Below are 6,377 nucleotides of genomic sequence, written 5' to 3'. Positions count from 1 at the left end.
GTGGGAAGAAGCCGGAGTACCCGGAGGGAACCCACGCAAACACGGGGAGAACATGCAAACTCCACACAGAAAGACCCCGGCCTGATGGTGGAATTGAACTCAGGACCTTCTTGCTGTGCACTGCAACAGTGCTAACCACCGTGCCGCCAATATTTATCATTATTATTATTATTGTTATTATTTATTATTTGTAAAGTGCTGCCACTGCTCTCACATTCAGGACGGAAATTAGAGTGCACAAAGTAATTTGTCCTCTAAACTACTGCAGGTTAAAAGGAACATCACAGTAACTGTTAGAGTGAATTGTTAAATGTTTGTCATTTTTATTCTTACCATTTGTACTTTAACTGTGTGTTGAAAGGAATTCTTTTGTTCTCCCCTCCCCAGATTCTCGAGGTTCTGAGTGGAGGGCTGTAGTGTTTTATCACAGGCAAACATCCTTGTGAAGGTCTGATGTGGTAAAACTTCCTGCCCTTTGTATGGCTTCACTGTGTTATCTAGGGTGAACCATAGATTGGGTGTGGGGAGGTTACCCTCTTTATGACCTAGGATGTTGTTCCTGCTTTATGACCCTTTTGGTCAGCAGCTCACACACACACAAGGTATTCCTTGTTCACATGTATACCTATAAGATGTCATATGTTAATGAACCTATGCATATTCATGTAACCACAATAAAAGAGCAGTGTTACGGGGGAACGGACGAGAGCAACTGGGGTCAAGCGAAGGAACGGCGCCTGTCCAGTTCTCTCCCGTGCACGTGAAACATTAAGAATGTTGCCTACTCGTGTCTTGTTTGCTGTGTAATCACATTGCCTTCAACGTTCCAGCGAATAGGTTCAAGCTACAAACCTATCAGTAACTACAAAGGATGGTGTGACAGGTCTTATCCTTTCCCAGCAACCAATTTAACAGCTGATTAAACAGGATTAAAAAAATCAGACTAATGGACGAGTTTGGGGAGGGTAAGGCTCACTGCTATGAACCTCATACACGGACTTGGTTCTTTTTTTTTTTTCACGTGTTCTGAGCTAATTTCCACCCACTGTAAAGTTATTCTGTCCTTATCATCTAAGGCCAGTGTGCATATTGTCTTTGCGCTATAAATCAGATGAGTCTGCAGTTAAATTTTCTAAGCTGGAGTGTTAAACGTCTAAATCAGGGGTCGGCAACCTGCGGCTCCGGAGCCGCATGCGGCTCTTTAGTCCTTATACTGCGGCTCCGCGTGGTTTGGGAAAATAAATTAGAATTATTTAGCTGAAGTGTATTTTATTTATGTTAGTTTTTTAACTTGTAGTTCTAAATTGGAAGATTATTGTGATATTGAAATATAAAAATAAAATTGTATTCTATTATTTTTTCATCGCTCAAAATAAGAGTCACACTTGCGGAAGCCGGTAATGCCGTGCATTTATCGAGACTTTCAACCCCAGGTAAGTCAATTATGGATCTTCGGATCCACATTATGTCAGCAGCTGTTCTCCACCGTGAACTATGTTAAAAACAAACACCGCTCCCGCCTGACAGATGACAGCTTACAGTCCTGCGTAAAGATGAAAGCCCCGATTAGCAGACGCTGTGCGCCGAGGTTCAGGAGCAGAAGTCTCATTGTAAACAAGTCACGGCAGACCCGACGATGTTTGCATGAACACGCTTTTCAGCATCTCTTTATTGAGCACTTTTCACACACGGTTGCTGTACGCATACAGCCGGCTGTAGCTTCGCAGCTCACAGCCCAACATATACCAACAACAGCAGAGAGAGCACAGACTTTAAGGCGGCGAGGCACGATTGCGGGTGTCGCTCAGGTGCGTCCGCCTCCCCTGCAGCGGCACTGCAGACCACGCCCCGCCGCATGCATTAACCAGGTAAAATACATATTCAGGCAGAATTTTGCAAATATCCATTTTTCATTTTTTAGCAGCATAGTGCTTTTTTTCCAATTATTTTTTAAGAGTCAGGTCAAGGCTCCAACAGCCCAAAGGCGATATAAGGGTGGCGGCTGACAACAGTTTTTGTTTGCTACATGGATCATTTTAGTTCAGCTGGGTGTCTTTGCTTTTGTTATATTTCTTTAAGAGTTCAAAATGTGTTAATTACATAAATAATATGTAATTTTTTCTGTAGCACTTCATGGATTTCATAAGCAGCACACCTTAGTTGTTCACACAAAGCATAAAGGTAAAAAAACAATATATACAGTGTTGTCTTCATTTTAGATGTCAAAAAGTATTTGCGGCTCCCAGTGTTTTCTTTTGCATGGAAACCGGGTCCAAATGGCTCTTTGGGTGTAAAAGGTTGCAGACCCCTGGTCTAAATCATCCAGTCAAGAGAAGGAGGGTTTTTATGGAGGACCACAAGAGCCACGCGCATCGAAATGCTGGTTTTCCAGTGTGTGCGTCTGATGGCCCAAAGCTGACTCAGAGCCGTAACACCATCAATGGCTGCAGTATGGAACAGATGTGGGTGTGTCCTCATCTCCCAGAGGAGTCCAAATCGTCATCAAACAGCCCTACAGACACAAAAACGTGAAAATATAAACAACCAGACTATCAGCAGTGATTTAAGTACTTTAAGACCTCTGTGAAAATCATTTACAGTATATATCACAAAATTTAAGGCCTTTATAATCACAGAGCATACAGAGAAAAGTACTAAACTGAATCAATTTCAGCTTTTGTTTTTCATGATGTATATTGTATTAATAATGACATTTCATTATCTGTATCTTTACCACACATGTGCCACACAGGTGTAGATACTGTAGGTTCAGTGAATGCTTAAATTGCACTGATTAGAATATACTGGACATCCAACGCTAAGATTCAGCGCACTGTGTTAGAGGCTGGGATTTGATGAATTCATCATATATACAACCTTTGATCATCATTTATGTCCAGTTGAGAATGAATCTGTGCACTCACATATTAAATGAACTGAAATCAGTAGTGTGATCAACTCCTCGGACCCTTGCGTCCGGTATTTACTCTTTTTCTCACAATTAATTGTCTCTCAAAATGATCCTCTGTGATCACCAGGGCTATTCCTGAGGCCACAAATCTCAGCAGGGCCCTTCCCCTAGTAAATCCTAGGCAACGTCTTTCCTAGGGAGGGAATTCTTCAATTCCGTGACTTTAGACAATTTTAATCCCTTTATTCCTTAATCACAAATCAGTCTCTTTTCTCTCTATTCCTTAAAATGACATGTCATGTTACTTTTAGCTCAGTACTGCTTCTCCCGAGCCGGCTGTGAATGCAACGCTAGTCTTAAGTTTCACTTTCGTTGCAAACAAAGATTTTCATTTCAAACAAAACTCAAAACAGAGATCAACGGATGACCACTTGACTACCTGTTTTAGAATTATAATCCACTATAGCACAATTTCTGTTTAAGAGGTTTGTGCCTTACCTTTTTTATTATGTGGGCCCAGTAGTCAAGCAATCACCGTGACGTCTGCCGTCCGATCACCTGATCTGGCCTTGACCTCCGCCGACAACAAACACCTGTACTTCTTTCTACTGATCTTCAGTTGCCCAGCATCCTCCACCAAATGAAGCAAGATCGATCAACTGCAGACCAGACAACAAACGACAGAGGCACCAGACAAGTGCAATCAAACGATGAGTTTATTAACACAGGAGAACAACCATCAGCATATGCCCTGTTTTGCTCTGATAAAAATACACTGGGTTCTGGTTTTATAGCATAGAGGATCACGCCCCCACGTACACGTCAAATACAGGTCAAAAATACATTGTTTACAGACATGAGCACATCTCGTACATCTTAATAACTATAAACAGACATGTAACTTCTCTTTTCTATAACACTTGCCTTTTAAGGTAATAAACTTCAAGCTTCAGGGTCTCTGAGAGCTAATAATGGACCCTCGTCATCAATCACTAAGTAGACTGAATTGCAGCAAGTCTCAAAAAGAAGCAGAAGACACTTGGGCCTTCGCTCAGGCCTGCTACTAGATTAATATGTGTATTGTAAGCATGCATGCAATTAACCTGCTATGTTCTCATCCTCCCTCAACATGTATCACCTGGACACTCTCACCAGTGAAGCTTAAAACCCTCTTGGATGGAACATCAACTCTAAACAAGCACAGATGTGCATTGTGTATAGAATGAACTCAACCTGTGAATAGAAAGGTCAATGTGATGACAAACATATTCAATGCAATATGAACCCTGTAAGGAATATTACTGATAAAATAATACTGTAAACCATGTTATTAATGCATTCATCATAAGGCAGATTATATCGTAGCAATAAAAGAATCTCTGAATCCCAACAAGGTCCACTCCTGTGCCTACCATAGCATAGTTATTTCCCCTCTTACTCTTCTCCACATCCTCATGTTAAAGCTGCACAATGGCACTTCAACTCGACCCTTCTGTCAGATGAAAATTTTGTAAAGTTTATCCAGGATGAGATACGCTTTTACTATGCCACCAACTCTTCCCCAGAGACTTCCAGCCTTGTCGTATAGGATGCCTTTAAGGCTCATATCAGAGGCCAGATTATTGCTTATTCAGCAAGAATTAAAAAAACAGTCCACCCATGAAGGAAATAAGTTAATGCAACAAATTAAGGAGACCGATGAATAGTATGCTCTCAAACAGAGTCATGAAATATTTAAAAAGCGCCTTGAACTTAGAACAAGACTTGACCTACTCACAACCTACTCAACTGAACGTCTATTCATACATAAAATCAAAATTTTATATGCATGGTGACAAACCTGATTAATTACTGGCGAGCCTTCTAAAAGGTTCTAGGGTAAGGCAAAGTATTCTTAAAATTTGACAACAAGATTGCAACATAGTCACAGATCATGAAAAATAAATGATGTATTCTGGGATTTTTTTACTCACAGCTTTACACCTCAGAGTCCAAACTGACTGCAGTTCAATTACTGATTTCTTAGCTAAACTTGACATTCCTGAAATTCCACCAGATCTCTTCCTCAGTCATTCTATGAAGCCTGTATTACACTTAATCCAAAGAAAGGAAAAGATCTGTTGGAATGTGCCTCCCTTAGACCCATTTCTCTATTGAACACAAATGGTAAATGGTAAATGGCCTGTATTTGTATAGCGCTTTACTTAGTCCCTAAGGGACCCCAAAGCGCTTAACACTACATTCAGTCATTCACCCATTCACACACAAAGTGAGCTCTTCCCGTTAAGTAGCAAAGCAAGTATGTTAGACTTCACCAGTTTTCCCTTTAAAATTGAAAGGAAAAACTGTACATATTTGGGAATCACAGTGACAAAAAAAACATAAACCTTTTCAAAGAAACATGAGTGCATTGCTGAACCAAGTGAAGCGGTCCCTCACCCACTGGACACCACTCTCTCTGTCTCTGGTAGGACGTATCAATTCAATCAATGACCATTCTGCCCAAATGTTTATACCTTTTTCAGGCCTTACCCATTTTCATCCCTGACACTTTTTTCAATGAGCTGGACTCTGTCATCTCATCTTACTTATGGCCAGAGATGGGCAGTAACGCGTTACTTGTAACGCGTTACTGTAATCTGATTACTTTTTTAAAGTAACGAGTAATGTAAGGGATTACTATTGCAAAAACGGTAATTAGATTACCGTTACTTTCACGTAGGAACGCTGCGTTACTGCGTTACTAAAACCATGATTTTTTGCGAGAACGTCTCATGACAGTGACGTAAGCGAGTGCGACGTTCGTGACAACAGCTGTGTGCAGATCATAATATATCGAGTGCGGGACAGAGGCTGTATCCCAATTCAGGGTCTGCAGCCTTAAAGGCTGCATTTTAAGGCCGATTACGTCACAGCGGCGCGCCGAAGGCTGTCCCAATTCAAAGGCTGCTCGAAATGCGGCCCTGAAATGCGGCCTTCATTTCCCTGAATTTTAAGGCTGTGGCGATGTAGACTTCGTGGCCCAACATATCCCACAATTCATAGCGTGGCAGTCACTGTGGATAATTTTGCCGCAGACGGCAGAAGCATAGCGGCCGAAGAGTAAACTGTTAAACGTAAGTACTGAATATGATGTCACTTATTTATGTGCAAATGTTTAATAATGAGGAACATTAAAACATTACTGTTGGCCACATGTCGGTTAGCAGTTATTTACATTTCCTATCACCTTAAATCTTCACTCAAAGACAAGTATCTCTGACAGTGTATATACAGATGTATTATATATAAGAGACAAATATTGTTCTTTTAATATGTTTGCATTACTAAATTTGGCTCAATGCTTATATACATGTGTAAAAAGGAAATGTACGAGCTGTGATAACTGTGTCTGATAGAATGAAGATCAGACTGATATATGAAATATTCCTTTATTGGGTGAGAAAATCAGACCATGTCATAACTG

Source organism: Oreochromis aureus, linkage group 4 (assembly GCF_013358895.1).
Source record: "Oreochromis aureus strain Israel breed Guangdong linkage group 4, ZZ_aureus, whole genome shotgun sequence".
Classification (NCBI taxonomy): Eukaryota; Metazoa; Chordata; class Actinopteri; order Cichliformes; family Cichlidae; genus Oreochromis; species Oreochromis aureus.
Note: the sequence above shows the minus strand (reverse complement) of the source record.